Source organism: Lithobates pipiens, unplaced genomic scaffold (genome assembly GCF_037356315.1).
Source record: "Lithobates pipiens isolate NorthernLeopardFrog02 unplaced genomic scaffold, aLitPip1_a1.2 Scaffold_23, whole genome shotgun sequence".
In the NCBI taxonomy this organism is placed as follows: Eukaryota; Metazoa; Chordata; class Amphibia; order Anura; family Ranidae; genus Lithobates; species Lithobates pipiens.
In genome coordinates, this window is record NW_027507785.1 from 113,932,401 (window position 1) to 113,949,986 (window position 17,586).

Sequence of the window (17,586 nt, forward strand, 5' to 3'; positions counted from 1 at the left end):
GAGGAGGAGGCCTCGTAAGAGGGAGGGTACTGTCATGGTTATGCAGTGATCTTCCTGTGTTTGCTTACCTCCCCTCATGTGTTCAGGCTAGAGGCCAGCCACTTCCACCTGGTGGTTTTTATAACCTCTCCTCTAAGTATGGCTCCACCCCAGGCCCTATCAGGGAGCCCTATATTAACATGTACACTGCAGGCCATCAGGGCTGATCAACCATTGTGTATTCCTTTGTGTGTTAGCTTTCTGTTTCCTGCCGTGTGCTCTGCTACTGTTTTCCGTTACAGACTTTGGCGTGTCTTGATTATCCCTGTTTGCCTGTTATCCTGACCTTTTGGCGTGTACCTGACTATTCTTGTCTGCTTGTGGCCCCGACCTTGGCTTTGTCCCTCACCATCCCTATCCTCCTGTTGCCTACTGTGGGTGTGAGCTGGGGGACCCTGGGGGTCGCGACCTGGAGCCAGTTGCAGCCAAGTCCATCCTCACCACGAGAGGCACTGGTGAACACCTGCTGGCTCTTAGACTCCACGCCCCAGGGAATCTTACGCTCTAACCCCAGTGGGATCTGTCCCCCGTCTGCAGCAGTCAGCCATAGGGTCCGCGACCTTGCGGTGCACTCCTGATCCCTACGGTGTGCACCTGTCACCTCGCCTCAAGGTGACCTGACAGTTTGATCAGCCATGGACGTGCCGCTTCCTGCAGATGATCCATTGCCAAGCTTAGTTCGGCGACTTGAGACCCAAGAATCGCATCAGACCCGGGTGATGCGATTCCTTCAGGATTTGGCATCCTGTTTTGAACAGGTTCAACAACCTCAACCGCTATCTGCCGCTGCACCTATCGCATCAGTTGCAGCCACACATTCATTACAACTACCAGCTCCGGTCCGTTTCTCTGGGGACTCCAAGGCTTGCAGGGGGTTCCTTAGCCAGTGCACAATTCATTTTAAACTTCAGCCCCAAAACTTTCTGTCCGATCGCAAAAGTCGCATATATAATATCCCTCCTGTCCGGTGAGGCGTTAGCTTGGGCCGCCCCTCTGTGGGAACTGAATGATCCAGTGGTTTCTAGCCTGTCTGATTTCTTGAAACTTTTTTGGAATATCTTCGAGGAACCGGGTCGTGTCTCCTCAGCGGCTAGCGCTCTTTTACGTCTCCGTCAAGAGTCTGCGTCTGTGGTACAGTATGCTCTTCAGTTCCGTATCCTCACAACTGAATTGAGCTGAAATAACGAGGCCCTAGTTGCAACCTTTTTACATGGCCTCTCTGATAGAGTGAAGGATGAATTAGCAGGAAGATCCCTTCCAGCTGATCTGGACAGTGTCATCACCTTGTGTAACCAGATCGATATTCGCTTTCAGGAGAGGGCCCTGGAAAAAAAAATGCCAGCACTCCCCGTTCTTTAGGCAGTCTGAGCCCCCAATCCCTTCTCTTCGATCCGAGGAGCAACCCCTGCCTGCTGAGGAACCTATGCAGTTGGGCCGGACAAAGTTATCTCCCGAAGAACGTGCTAGGCACAGAACTCTGGGCCTATGCCTCTATTGTCGGGCCAAAGGTCATTTCCGTGATATTTGTTCTCTTCGTCCGGAAAAACGCTCAGGGCTAATACATCTGGAAGGTAGAGTATTGGACCCTGAAATATCACCTTCACCTTCTCGTCTTCTCCTTTCCATGTTGCTTCATGTCGGTGCTTCCTCTCGTTCGGTCTCAGCATATCTGGATTCCGGAGCCGCTGCCAATTTCATGGATTGGGAAACTGCATCCTCCATGAGACTTACCCTTTTGCCCCTTACAACGCCATTGGTGGTCTTGGCGATTGATGGCACTATTCTCCCAGGGGGCCCTATCCGCTTCCAGACTCTTCCTGTTAAGATGTCAGTAGGGACACTCCACCAGGAGTGGATATCCTTCCTTGTCTTACCTAAGGCTTCATCTCCTATCATATTAGGTCTTCCTTGGTTACGGCTCCATTCTCCACACGTCGACTGGTCTGCTGGTCAGATCCTGGCTTGGGGTTCCTCCTGTGCCTCTTCCTGCTTACTCAAGGGTACCCCAAAAGAGAAACTTCCTGTTACCACCATCCCAGTATCTTCTGCTCTTCCCGCTGTATATAGCGATCTCTGGGATGCGTCCTGCAATAGTCGGACTGATGCACTCTCTAGGTCATGTGGTACTCTGAATGAGGGGTCCACCTATGAACCTGAGTCGATCATTCACTCCAGTTCGCATAATCATTTACCTTTGTCTGTCCCTAATCTCCCTTGGATGCACAGCCAGGCTAACTTGTCTGCAAGTTCCACAGTTGCTATGCCCTGTGATGCGATTGAGATGGTCGCTACACCTGACAATACTATTCAGTCGACCTCTGCACCAGTTATGCCAGTCCAGCCCATGCCCAATGAGCTTCCTGCTTCTTGTTCAGCACCTTCGGTGACCTGGCCTCACCCTACTGCTACTATGTCCGTTCAAACCCGTTTAAGAGGCTCAATCCATCCTTTGGATAGAATACCTCATTCGGCCAGGAGGGGTTTTCAATCTTTTTCTCAGGGTTCTCTGCATTCTGTTTGTGTTGCAGCTATCCAGCTTGACTCTTGTGACATGTCACTTTCTAACCAACCTGACCTCAGGGATCCACTGACCTCTGCCCAGTCTGGTGGTCCTGTTATGGATGCCCAGCTCATCTTTAAGGGTGTGGGGGACCCTACTCAGACTCCTGATCTTCTCATGCCCTTACCTATTCCTAAAAAGCCTTTAGTCCTCAAGTCCTCTCGTCCTCTCCCTACCTCTGTTTCGGTCTCTGAGGATAATATAAAATACGAGGTTAGTCAAGTTTTGGATTCCCGACTCCGTAAAGGCATTCTTCAGTACCTCGTACTTTGGAAAGGGTTGGGCCCTGAGGAAAGGTCTTGGATCACTGCATCTGAGGTCTTTGCTCCCTGTCTGTTAAGGAGGTTCCATCTGGAGTTTCCCTTTAAGCCTGGACCCAGGCGGGGGAGGAGGAGGCCTCGTAAGAGGGAGGGTACTGTCATGGTTATGCAGTGATCTTCCTGTGTTTGCTTACCTCCCCTCATGTGTTCAGGCTAGAGGCCAGCCACTTCCACCTGGTGGTTTTTATAACCTCTCCTCTAAGTATGGCTCCACCCCAGGCCCTATCAGGGAGCCCTATATTAACCTGTGCACTGCAGGCCATCAGGGCTGATCAACCATTGTGTATTCCTTTGTGTGTTAGCTTCCAGTTTCCTGCCTTGTGCTCTGCTGCTGTTTTCCGTTACCGACTTTGGCGTGTCTTGACTATCCCTGTTTGCCTGTGATCCTGACCTTTTGGCGTGTACCCGACTATTCTTGTCTGCTTGTGGCCCCGACCTTGGCTTTGTCCCTCACCATCCCTATCCTCCTGTTGCCTACTGTGGGTGTGAGCTGGGGGACCCTGGGGGTCGCGACCTGGAGCCAGTTGCAGCCAAGTCCATCCTCACCACAAGAGGCGCTGGTGAACACCTGCTGGCTCTTAGACTCCGCGCCCCAGGGAATCTTACGCTCTAACCCCAGTGGGATCTGTCCCCCGTATGCAGTAGTCAGCCATAGGGTCCACAACCTTGCGGTGCACTCCTGATCCCTATGGTGTGCACCTGTGACCTCGCCTCAAGGTGACCTGACAATAGATCTTTCTCACAGATCAGGATATATAGAGCAACATCACAGGACAGAGTATATAGATCAGTCTCACAGATCAGGGTATATAGAGCAACATCACAGGACAGAGTGTATAGATGAGCCTCACAGGACAGTATATAGATCAGTCCCACAGATCAGGGTATTTAGAGCAGCATTCCAGATATGACTGAAAAGTCCTTCTGAGCCCTATGCAGATCTCCAAACCTCTGGGTTAAGCTATAGTCACAAAAGTCATTAGAGCAGGTAAAAATAATAAGACTACAAGCAGAGACACGCAGCAAACATTAGACAGCATGGAGACTTTGGCCACAAAACCATTAATGTCCATTTCCATTTCTTTGCTGCTCTGCTCTCTTTCGCTAGGGATTGCAGTTAATGGGGAACTTACTGGAAATAATAAAGGAGACAACAGTGTGTTATCACATGATACATATTTTGGAAGACTGGGTATTGTAACAAAAAAAATGATGCTGAGAATCAAGGTGACCACTGAGACAATCACTATCATGCAGGGTAACATTACCAAAAAGTACACATAAGAAAAGAAAGCATCTGTCAAAAAACAAGGGTAAACAACTGAATTTTACGATCTGCACTGCATTGCATTCAGCTGAGCACAGAGGAGACATCCAGGGTCTTGTAGAAGGCCCCATTCAGTCTTAAACTTATTTTTTGTCCATTTGTGCAAAAACACAAAAAACAGCTCTTGCAGCAAAAGGGTTAATGGAGCGGACACCAGAGCTTGATTTGGCTGGTCAGCATGCCAGGGGCAGCCCCCGTCCATTAGGGGCGCACGGGTGCCGCCACCCCGTCCATCGCCGCCACCCCATCCGGCCCCTTTCAGGACACCATTGTATGGATTCCAATGCAGAGTTTTTTTTTTGACGCACCGATTAGAGCCAGAGGCTCTAATAGGCTTCAATATAGGGTGGGCTCGGGCCACAGAGAGTGCACTCTGAGACCATCCAGGTGTGTTACAACAGAGAATCAATATTCACGGTTTTAACATTAACCACCCGATTGGTTGAAAGGACAGGAGATCCTATTGGACACCTAGGAGGAGGTAGGAGCCACACGGCAGAAGCCGTTGTGATGCAGAGAAGACACTGGATCCGCTGCCTGACGCCCATAAGGGCCCACAACCGGCCTCCTGTAGGAGCCCGCAACCGGCCCATAGGTGCTCGCAACCCGTACATTGCCTGCCGCCCGTAGGAGCCCACCCGCCTGCAACTGATGGGGTAAGTACTGGGGTGCCGCCTCCCCAAAAAAAACCACCAGCCGCCGCTGCAGCATGTGCTTGTACTGAACACCTAAGGCCCCATTCACACCTGAGCATCGCGTTTTCAGGCAGAAAATCGCGCAATTTTACCGTGATTTTGCAGTGTTTTTTACAGTGTTTTTGCGCCGATTTTGTGCAGGGCAAAAGGTCACCAATGTAAAAAGTAGAAAAATGCCCAAATCTGCCTAAAAAAAAGGTTCCACAACTTGTTTGAGCTTCTGGCGTTTTGTAGCTTCTGGCTTCAGCCGTTTTGGAGTGGAGACGTGAACCATAGAGAATAATTGATTTTTTTCCCCTCCAGTGTTTTGTAGCTTCAGGCTTCAAGCTACAAAATGCTCAGGGGTGAATGGGGCCTAAGTGTTTCCACTTGCTCAGTAGATGCTCTTCTGCTGGATGTCAAGAGAACCCGACGATCCCCTTTACTGATGAGTACCCAATTGGTCACACTGCAAGGTCTCTCCCCTCCCTGCTAGTTCCCGGGTGCGGTGCTGGAGACAGGCAGGGAAGTGAGTAGGTGATAAACAGCGCAACGTTAAAAACATTAAAAGTTTAAGTTGCCATAAAGCTCCTTTCATTTTTAAAAGTACCTTAGATTTAAATACGAATTTTTGTTAAAATGATTTTATTTTTTTAACATGAAAAGTAGATTGTCATGAGGGACAAGTAGATTGGGACTCCAATTTAGCCCCTTGGACAAGTAGTTTTTAAAAATACATCCACACATTTTTGTGATCTGACACCCTTTTTTTCAAGTACTGCATGCAATGCTGAAAATGGGTCAATTTACTATCCCTCAAAGAAGCAAAAGCTCCTGTAAAAACCACATAAAACAGTGTTAAAGTCAATTCACTAAAAGAAATAAATAAATGCATGCAGTAAATAAGAAATGGTCCAAACATGCAATAGTTAAGGAATGTGTTTAAGTTTTAGCTGTTTGTTAAGGTACGGACATTTGCGTTAATTTCAATTTTATATTTTTTTAATTCAGAGTTTAGTGTCAGTTTAATGTCTACAGAGTTTCAGATCTATATTAACGCGTTTTTTTTAATAAAAAGTTTAGCTATAAAATTGTTTTATACAATTTTAACTCCTTCAGCTCTCACACCTGTACAGCCCTATAGATCAGGGCAATTGTTGCATTTCTTCTATAGGCCCGTTTATTAAACGATAACTTTTTAGAGGCTAAAGATAACAAACTAACAGAGATTTTTTTTTTTCAATTATGTGTTTTTAATGTGACACTAAATAAAATGAAAGAACAAAATGAAAACAAAAATAATTATTAATGCCTAGAACAATAGGAAAACATGAAAAAAAATATGGAAAATAATAGTTATAGTGATGTTAAAGGTTTGTTTTTTTTAAACAAAAATAACAAACATGTTATACTTACCTCCTCTGTGCAAGGGTTTTGCACAGAGTGGCCCAGATGCTCCTCTTCTGGGGCCCATCAGTGGTTCTCCTGTCTCCTCCTCTTCTTGAGTGCCCCCACGGAGAGCCACTTTCCATGGGGGCACCCTTGTAGGCGCTCTTCCAAGTTCTGCTGCTGCGTCCATTGACACAGACAGCAGGACTCGGCCCCCGTCCATGGCTCCTGTGTCACTGGATTTGATTGACAGCAGTGGAAGCCAATGGCTCCGACTGCTATCAATCTATCCAGTGATGACCCGAGACAGGGGCTGGAGCTGCTGTGCTCGTTCTCATCACTCAAAAGATTGGGTTTAGATAAGTAAAAGGGGGGCTACTGCAGCACGGAAGGTTTTTCGCCTTAATGCATAGAATGCATTAAGGTTAAAAATACACTGAGACTACAACCCCTTTTAAGGGGAAGAAGGGGCTAATTAGAGTTAACTAAGGGTTAATCGGGAGTTAAATAGGAACACATTTTATTTATCTATTTATTTGTTAATGTATTTTGTTTAAAAAAACAAAAACCTTTAATATCACATCCAGGATCTGTCACGTCTACAGATCTATGCGGGCTGAGGTTTTGTTTTCGAATTGATTGTTGTGCCACAATCTTCTCGCTTGTTTTTTCCATACGTCATACATGCACGTTCACTATTACACCTTTACTACTACCCACCACGGACTGTGGGTACCTTAGCCCTGAGTGTTCGTTTTCAATTTAATGTCTTGGTGCTGCAGGTTGCTCGGGCTCGCTTACTGTATATAGTAGGGTGGTGTTTCATTAGGTTCACATTCATGCACTGTTGGTCTTGTCATTTCTGCATCCACATTCCTCATACTTGTCAGGTACAAGGGGTGTTGTTATGTCAGCTGATTGTCTGTTATGTTCTTTGGTCGTTTTCAAACAGTTATGTTGTCTGTGATTGAGATGTCAGATTGAGGTGATCGTTTTTAATTGGCTTGTTCGGTGGCAAGTCTCCTCATCTGTTCTTACGCTGCTTACATATTTCGTACCAATCTCACGTTTCTCATGCAATTTACGTTTTCTCAAGCATTTTGTTGTTTCTATGCCATCTCACCTTTTCATGTTTCTCTTGTTTTTCCAGGTTTCTCTAGTTTTCCCAGGTTTCTCTAATTTTCCCAGGTTTCTCTCGTTTTCCCGTTTTACTCTAGTTTCTCATGTCTCAAGCAGCGCATGTTGGGGGATTTAGCTTCTTTCACTCCTTCTTCAGCTGGGGGGGGGGTCAGAGCTCGGTAGCTCACCCTCTCTCAGAACCCGGACCATCCCAAGGCATCATTGTTCACACATAGCTAGCTTCAACTCTTTGCTCTGTTGGCAGTATTTCAACACAGGGGGTTTGTTTTCCTGACTTTGGCTCTGTAAGCTATTTAGGTTACTGTTCCCTTGCGCGTCAAGTGCGGAGCAGTTTACCCTGTGGACTGTGGTTCTTCCTTGTCCCAAATTCACACTACCTTTTATTTCCTAGCTACGGCAGGCCAGGAGTGGCGTAATAGTATGGAACTATTGGTAAGTCAGCCATTGCAGCTCAGCAGCTGCCACTGGCTCTGGGGTTTTGGTGGATTCTGGAACCCTCTCGGTGCCTAGGCCCTTACCAAGTCTCGGATGCAGATGCCGGCATCACGCCTTCTCTTCAGTTTCCAGCATTTGTGAGGCATTGGGTTCCCATTTGGCTGACGCAGCAGCCTTGATCATTTAGTCTTTATTTTGAATACCAGGTAGGCTCGTGACTCTGCTTAGGATGTTTTCCAGGCTTTCCAGTCTAGGTTTCCTAGTCCTGACGGTTTTCATCCAGTCCCTATTTGCTTTTTGTTTTTTGCCTCTTCCATCTCGTATCGGCCCATAGTACTTTCGGGTGTATCTGGCTGAGTCTCAGCATTTCATGTTGTTGAAGGCCTCTGACAGATTTTTCTTTATTTTAAGCCATCCTCAGGTGATCCAGAAGAGTAGCCCTCCTGCTGTGCTCAGCAGTCTTCCCATTGTGGGTCATATTCTTTGTGACATACCTTACATGCTCTCAGGTCCCCTTTTACGTTGGTTACCAGCTTGGAGCTCAAGGCAGCACTATAGCTGGCCTTTTGCAGTTCCTGAGTCCAGGGGAGTTGCACTTCTGGGACAGGGTCTCACTTATTTTTGGCCAATCAACTGGTTTGGCACCCCGGCCGTTTCTCATACATCTGCATGCTCACAAGACGCAGCAATCGGGGTCGGCACTGTTATCAGGTTCTTGAAGCCTGGTAAGGCGTGGTGCCCGGTGTTGGTTTTAAACCAGCTCATCAGTACTACATTTGTCAAACCCTGGGATGGTCCTCTGTTGCCTTTTACTGACGCTCCCCTCTCCGCAGCCAAATGCATACTTCATTGCCGCCCCCTTGTTTGGCCAAACAGGGTTAGGACCCTTAAGCCTATTTTGGCTATTTTTTTCAGGATAGGAGTAACTTCTGCGACTTTGCGCCAGGGGCCCCAGCCCTTATTATTTGGTATTTGGGTAGGTGGAGGTAGTCTTGTTTTCTCAGGGCATGTCCCAGTGCCACTTTTGAGATACCACAAGCATTTGTCAAATTTGACAGGTCATACGTTAATTCAGTGTGTAATAAATCTGGTTGTTAGCTTTCATCCTACTGTGTTTATTTTTGCCCCCTTTTAGGCATACTGACCACGTGACCCCGGCACACTTCAGGTCTAAGTTCTCTGTTGCTCTTTGTTCCTTTCCTTTACCATCCACAGATTGACTCCCAGTACAAGTGTAATGCTGACCACAGGTCAGCCTGTATTTGATAGGAGGAGTCAGGCTGCATAAAGCCTGCCCTCCTTTGCCTCCTCCCCTCGTGGTCACAGGCTCTCGTGTCCCACCCATTCCCTTTTCTTTTGATTTCATACTTGGGTATGCCCTCTTTTAGGCATACTGGCCATGTGACCCCGGAACACTTCAGGCCTATGTTCTCTGTTGCTCTTTGTTCCTTTCTTTTACTATTCACAGATTGACTCCGAGTACAAATGAAACAGAGTAAATACAAAAGTTTGCATCTCTCCCTTGCTTCTGAACAGTTTTTGTAAATGTGAAGATAATGAGGTCTAAGGAAAACACCAAACTGTGTGCAGTGAAGGGGAGGTTGTACTGAAAGCAATGCGACCATTATTTTACCCAAAATGTACAAGTTGGTAACAGGAACGGCCAGATTCCAATCTCATGTCTGTGGTAGGCAGCCAATGCAGCCTTATGGTAAAAATCCAGGCCATAGAATATTCTGGGTTTTTTAAATTAACAAAACTTTTATGCCCTGTACACACGGTCGGAAATTCAGACGGAAAAGGTCAGATCGGATTATATTGTTGGAAAATCCGATCGTGTGTGGGCTCTATCGGACTTTTTCCGTCAGAGAGCAGGATCTAAAATTCAGACAAAAAAATCTGATCTGACTTTTTCCGATAGTTTGTAGAGAATTCTGATGGAGAAAGTGCCACACATGCTCAGATCAAATTACGAGCCCAAAGCTATTGGCTAATATCCTCTATGAACATCACCACATTCCGAAAGATCAGATTTTCCGACAACTTAGTCCGACCCTGTGTATACAACACAAGTTTCGGACAAAATCCGTCTGAAAAAATCTGACAGATTTTGTGGTTGGAATGTACGACCGTGTGTACAGGGCATAACTCTGATAGAGTCACTTTTTCAAAAAGAGGTTACCCTGCTGTATGGGAAGATGTCAGGCAGTTAGACACTAAATAGGCCTATCTTTCAAGGTCCAGAAGAAAGATGGGACACATCCATCCTCCTAAGAGAGACATGTGTAATACCCATATCATATTTGGTGTCTAACAAATCATCAATTCAATCAATTTCATTTCCTTAATTCATATTTTGTTTGTTGAATTGTGAAACCTTGTCAGATGGAAACTATGTATTTCCAATAGCTGGCAATAGGATATGTCTGCTAAAGAATAACAATACTAACAATATACTAATGGCTGCATTTGCCACTGCATTTGGCTGCCATTCACCATCAAAACATTTATGAGACCTGGTGACTCTGATAAACCGAGTGGACTTACTCTGCAAGTGAATTGGACCAGGTGGATTTTACTAAGTTATTTTTACTTTTAATCACAGATATTTTATTGTTGCTTATTGTCTATTTTATTGCCTATCTTTTCTTCTTTTACATTTTTTTCTATCTTGCACCTTTTTTTTGTCTTTTAATAAAATTATATTTAAATTTTTTTTTAGCTGAATCTCTGAATCCACCAATTAGAGATTAAGGAATTTCTACCTCTAGTAGGTGCTACTGTCTTTCAAAACTCTGTTATGTCCCTGTCTGGGCATGGCAGTGAGTGCCACAGACAATTCTTTAGGCTGGGTTCATACTTATGCAAATTGGATGTGGATATTTTCCACATCCAATTCGCATGACAGTACAGCCTGACCGGCTCTCAATGGAGTCGGTTCACACACCTGAACGGAGGCCGTGGTCCCCACTGGAAAAGGATCCTGTGAATCTTTGGCTCTGTTTCAAGTCCGAATTCAGGCAAAAATTCAGGTCTGATTCGCCCCTGAAACGGAGAACAGGGACGCACCAGACCCCCTGCTTTGAGCCACAGACGCAGCATATGTGAACCTGACCTAAAAGTCAGAACTGCAACATTCGATGCTGGGAACAATGTGTGTCATCTGTTAAAATACGTGATATGTGTAAAAGGTTAACTGCTTGGTTAACCTGCAATTGTGATCCTTCTCACTCTGCTGGTGCATAATTTGCTGTCCCAAAGCAAGAAAGTCTCTGTACAGGGTGGGATCTAAGAGCATCAGAATAAACACTATGTCAGACGGTCCATTATTTATGCTGTATTTACACAGAAATCTCCATTTTGACAGCTAGGAATTACATACAAGTGCAAAACAGCAGTGGGGCTCTACGTTCTATGCACTTCTGATGAGTTTTCTTGGAGTGTCTAGCATGCCCAGTGTCTACAACTGGTTGAACTGTTGTATATCATACAGTACCTTGAAAAAGTATTCATACCCCTTGACATTTTCCACATTTTGTCATGTCACAAGGGGTGCAGGCAGAGGGTCCATGAAGGAAAAAGGTAGAAGAAGAGAGGAGGAAGTCACGGTGAAGGAGATCTTCTGCCTGCTTGGGATACAGCTACCACTCCTGGCACCAGATATTCTACTCCAGGAGCTACTGCAGGACAGGTGAGATCTGGGAAGACTGGTACTTCCCAAGGTTTGTGTGAGTGACACTACACCTCTCCTGTGATGCTGCCCCCCTCCTGTGACACTGATCCTCTCCTGGGGCACTGTCCCCCTCCTGTGATGCTGTCCCCTCCTGTCCTGCTGCCCCCCTCCTGTGACACTGCTCCTCTCCTGTCCCACTGCCCCCCTCCTGTCCTACAGCTCCCTTCCTTTGATGCTGCCACCCTCCTGTGACACTACCCCCCTCCTGTGATGCTGCCCCCTTCCTGTGAAGCTGCATCCCCCCTGTCCTGCTGCCCCTTCTGTTTTGATGCCCTCCTCCTGTCCCTCTGCCCCTTTCCTGTGACACTGCCCCCTCCTATCCCCCTGCCCCCCTCCTGTGATGCTGTCCCCCTCCAGTCCCACTGCACATCTCCTGTCCTGCTGCCCCTCCTGTGATGCTGCCCCCTTCCTGTCATGCTGCCATGTCATGTCATGCTCTTGCCACCCTGCCCACCACCTGTGACATGTGTCAAAAGTAACATTGCCCCCTCTCCTGCCCTGCTGCCCCCTCCTGTGACCCTGCCCTTATCCTGTCTTGCTGCCCCCCTGCCCCTCTCCTTTCACCCCGCCTCCTCAACCTGTCACACAGCCCCTCCTGTCATACTGCCGCCCATCTGTCACCTGTCACACTGCCCCCACCTGGAAAGATTGGTCATCCCCAATGTGCGTGATCAGAGTGACACCCCCACTTGCCACACTGCCCCTACTTGTCCCACTGCACCACCTTGTCCCACTGCCCCCCACCTGTCACACTTCTTCCACCTGTCACACTGCCCCTCTCTTGTCCCACTGCCCCCTCTTGTCACACTGCCTAGATACCTTTCTCCTGTTACAATGAACTCCTGTCACAATAGTGAGTGTGGTGGGAGGATAGTGTATGGAGGGGGTGCTGGATGGACAGGGAAAGGTGGTTGGCAAAATGCACTTTCGCCTAAGAGGACAAAAAACCTTGCACGGCCTTGAAGGAGGTGGAGGTGGATTGCAGGAAGTGGACTTCTGGTTTCACCTGAATGCTGGCGCTAGTCCTGTATGCCACCTGCCAGGATCAGAGTCATGTGTTGCAATGGAGCATAGAGCTGACCGCCATCTTCATAGTGACAAATGACCATTTGAATCCTGACCCTAGAGTGTCATTGGTTGTTTTGGTGCTGGGGGTCAATCCACCTACACCATGACAACTCATGACACTGATTCAGCGCAAACTGGGTCCCATGCTCGAGGCAACCCTGGGGGAATCTAGACAGGATCCCTTGGTCCCACTGCATCCAGATTGAGAAACATTACTGTAAACTACCTTATATCCCTTGTGGTGGCCATACACAGAATGAGCTTACATATTGCCAATTGATTTACTGTCCTGGAGAAAAATATGAACAGAAGACAACAAGATCTTTCGAAGTGCCATACAGTTAACAATCATATTGGTCTACAGTATTTTTCTACAAATTTTTTTTCCATCCAGACTGATTAGAATAATTTAAATGAGATAATATGTTTTTACTCCAGACTGATCAATGACATAGTATATGCCTTTTCAATAATACATAGATTCAATCATATTGTCTGATTTTATGACAAAAATAAATAAAAACGTTTCATCAGATTACTACATTTATGATGACCATTAGGGTTTTGATGGTAAATCGTTGTGCCCTACTTCCTGAACCTGCTGTGTCCATTGTAGAAGGGATCTCACTACCTCTGTTATATTTATCATTCATTTTATGTTTTGAGAATACAGCAAGAGGAGTGAGTAAGCAACCCCGAAGGTTGGTGGAAAAAGATCCGAACTATAGAGCAGTGAAATATGTGCTGGAGTCCCCAAAAGATCAAGAAAGCCTGCAGGTGATTCAGCTCACTCCATTACACCTACAACCAAAATATCACTTTAGGATGGACTGACCCTTTAAGCCCCCACCTTACAATGTAACACATCAGCTCAACTAATGTGATATTGGAGGAGCCTTTGGATGCCATCTCATTCTAGTGGCAGACCCCATGCAAGTGTTGTCTATTACAAATCTCCTTCGCTCTGTCACACAAATCATACAAAGTAAAGAAATGAGTCAAGTGATTCATTATGTAAATGCTACTAAAACTTTTCAGTAGTGCTAAACTGGTAAGATGCGATTTAGAAAGCATCCTATGTTAAATGAGAGCTATCTTCTATATATCTTCAGCCCAGCTTATCTGGTATTTTATTGAGGCTCATCACGTACAATACTACAAGGTGTACTGTAAACACAATTTTAACAACTACTATGCTAGACTGGACGGAATACAAGTCATTTTCAAGATTTCACATGAATCAATACAATCCAATCAATACAGTAAAGACATAAAAATAAGAACAGAAAGAACTAAATCTAATGTCCAAAAAAATCAGTCTATTTTAGAAATGACCAGTACGTTTCTAGGGACAAAAACTCAGAACCTGGAACTGTCTCTGGAATTTAAATATCTGGTCCCCGGAGAATCAGACCACTTGTAGCTCAGCAAGCTCTGCAATAAGTTAGATGTCCACATTTTAAAGAGCTGTCCAATCAACCAATTAATTCCCTGAATTCTATTTGCCTTCCTTTATTATTCTACATTAATCTCATTAGGGATAATTACAGGATGACAGCCATTCACACACAAAACTCTTTGACACCATGCAATTTTCAGTGATCCCATCAAATGAGAAGTGAAGGCTTCAGTGGTCCCTGCACCTTGCAGTATCATTTACTCACCTCCCTGGATTTGCTATGCCTGGCTCATCTCATGGATCTGATGCTGGCAGCCCGGGTCTCCCCCAAAGTGAGGTGCAACCTCATCCCACCCTGATCCTCCCACCATCCTTCTTACTAAATCAGACTTTACACAAAGCAGCGGAGAAGATCGTGACCAGAATCCAAATGTCTCCATGCACAGACAGGAGTCATAGCAACTGCTGCAACACTGCGACTATGTGGAGTGAGGGAGACCCCCATCAGCAGCCTCTACAAACAGACAGGGGTGGGGTGGGAGGAAGACAAAAAAAATCCCATTCATCAGAGTACTGGCAGCATGGCTTCTCAAATATTGCAAGAGATAGTTTAGGAAGTCAGAGGGGCCACAGGAGAGCACAAGTGTAAAGCCTGATTCACACCTATGCAGGTTGCAGTTTGCATATTCCAGGTTCATTTTGCGTTTTTCAATACACATTTTTGATCCATTGAAGTCTATGGAAACAAAAACCAGAAAAAAGTCCCTAGCTCTTCGCATAAAGTACACAGATGTGAAACCATGTTAAATAGACTTGACCAATGCATTAGGGACATACCTCTCCGTACTTTCTAACCCTGGTAATTACCCTTCTTTTACTTTTATATAAATCCTAATACCGTTATTCTATACATTTTAACCCTTCAACCCAATAAACATGCCACACAGGAGTTTTGGAGTATAAATGGCCATAGCAGCCTTTTATTAACACTCTTCAAACCAATAACTTAAATAACTTTATTAAATAAATATATATATATATATATATATATATATATATATATATATATATATATAACAACTTTTTGGTAACGGCAATTTTAAAGAACTCCCAGTCAGTTGGTCTTTGACGGTACCACGTTCCACCTTTTTAAACATAACCTTTTTCACCATTACACTGCGGGACCACCTTTTACCATACCAGGCCTCCGGCCGTTTATAAGCCTGGAGACAACCACCTTCCCGCAATGCCACCAAATCCCGTATCCAGCCTACCCTTCTGCTGGGATACACCAAAAGGGGAGGGCCCATATCCCTATGAGCTCCCCCCCACATTTCCATCATCTGTTTCCTTTTGCCCCATCAAAGACCAAAAGACACCGCCGCTACAGCTGCTATGATGACCCTCATCACCGAACCTGCAAGAAAAACAAAAACACAAACAACAGAACGACCACAAACACCAATGACACCTCATCACTTATTTTTATTTTTATTTTTTTATTATGGGACAGGTGGGTGGGCAACTCTCTTCCACACTGAGTCACGCTGCCCTGTACGCTCCTCCCCTTCCTTTTTATAATGCTCCGCCCCCGTCCATTCTTCTTCTCTACACTCCACCTCCTTACCTCTCCTCCTCACATTAACCCCTTACGCTCTTCCCTCAGCCTTTGTCATGTCCGGCCCTCCACCCAGCCTCTGGCTTAATTCCGTGCCTCTCTGTAGTGTGTTTCTGCAAAACTGAAAATGCACTAAAATATGCTTAGGTGTGAACCAGGTCCTAGTCAGGTGAAGGAGTAAAAAAAAGGCACAGTGGAGGAAAGAGTTAAAAAGAGCTAAAGGACTGTAGTAGCGAGCGCCAGAAGCAGCAGGTTAGCGTGTTTATAGCAGGTAAGGAAACCTCTAGAAAGGATAGGGAGCTAGAACAGGGTAGTGCCATTTATACATTCAGGTGAAGTGCAATATGTTCGATTTAGAAGCAAAAAAACTAGAACAGTAGTGACAGACTGTGGGGCTAAATTCACAAATCAGTTTTTCTGAATTTTTTTGATTTTATTCAACCTTATTTTCATTGAACAGGCACGGCATATGTCTCGCATTTCTTAAGCTTTCCATACACAATTTGCTTTTTGTTTGAACGTTCATAGAAAAATTGTTTATCAGTACATGAACAATCTTTCTAGTCAACTAATTTTGTTTGAAAGGCCAGACCTGCTATTTGAATGGAATCCCAGACATATTAAAGAGGACGTAAACTTCCATCACTACATTTTACCTAAGCCTATAATAAGGCGTACCTATAAGTAGTGTAAACATCTCCTAAACCAGTGGTGACCCATCCATAAGGGGTGCCGCCCCCCTAATCCACGTGCCCGGCCCCTAATCTACATGCAGGGCACTGGACACATGGATTCCAATGGGATTTTATTTTTTTAAAAGCACATGATTAGAACCAGAGCCGGGGCACAGCCCACCCAGTTGTGTGACAATAGCGAATTAATATTCGCTTTTGTCTTCCTGATTCTCCTCCTGGGCCAATCAGGAAGTGGATCCAATGCAGGGGGAAGGAGACGCAGGGTGAAGCCACTGAAGAGGAAGCACCATCCGCGACCTAGATTTGGTAAGTTCGGGGCTGGTGGGCTGACGGGGGGTTGTGCAACCGACTGACTGGGGGGTGTCAAGTGGTTTGTTTGCTGCCCCCCCCCCCCCCCAAATGGAGTACCAGCCACCACTGTCCTAAACGTGCAGTGAGTTGTCAGTGAGGAGAGGAGAGCGGATTGCTGCAGCCAGCCAGTGATGATCAGTGAGTATGAGCTGTTTTTTACACGTCCCCACACAATGTCCCAGTGTCCCCACACAATGTTCCCAAAATAGTATCCCCACAACAGTGTCACCCCACACATGTCCCCACACAGTAAAAACACCTGTCCCCCCCATATGTCCCAGTAAAATCATATGTCCCAATGATCATCTGCGCACATCTGTACATGATCATCTGCGTACATCTGTCCGTGATCACACAAACCACTTATTATACACTTATCAGTATTTTTTTACCAAAGACATGTAGCAGAATACATTTTGGCTTATATTTATGACAAATTTAGATTTTATTGGATTTCTTTTATTAGAAAGTAGAAAATAGTTTTGTTTTTTCACAATTTTTTTCGCTTATATCGCAAAAAATGAAAAACTGAGTAGTGAGTAAATACCACCAAAATAAAGCTCTATTTGTGTGAACAAAATGATAAAAATTTAATTTGGGCACAGTGTTGCATGACCGCGCAATTCTCATTGAAATTGTGAGGGTGCTGAAAGCTGAAAATTGGCCTGGGAAGGAAGTTGGTGAAAGTGCCCGGTATTGAAGTGGTTAAAATATGTACAACTTTTTTTTTCTTTTTTTAAACGAAAACTGCAGTCACAGTACATCCGGTGACCTGCGTTTTAGTGGACTGTACTGGATAAACACAGAGGTAGGTCACATAAAAAGCCATTGTTTTCTA

At 45.5% G+C, this 17,586-nt stretch overlaps 1 protein-coding gene across 6 annotated transcripts in view; it reads right to left on the bottom strand.

Annotated features, from left to right (window-relative positions):
- CHL1 (cell adhesion molecule L1 like) overlaps window positions 1-14,484 on the bottom strand; it is a 248,112-nt gene extending 233,628 nt beyond the window's left edge. For 4 of the 6 annotated variants that reach the window (XM_077452233.1, XM_077452237.1, XM_077452235.1 and 1 more), the window contains exon 1: window positions 14,350-14,484. The gene's annotated coding sequence lies outside the window, so the exon portion shown is untranslated. The remainder of the gene's footprint in view (window positions 1-14,349) is intronic. The other 2 variants (XM_077452232.1, XM_077452228.1) reach the window with 1 other exon arrangement.
- Between the last annotated feature and the right edge of the window lie 3,102 nt (window positions 14,485-17,586).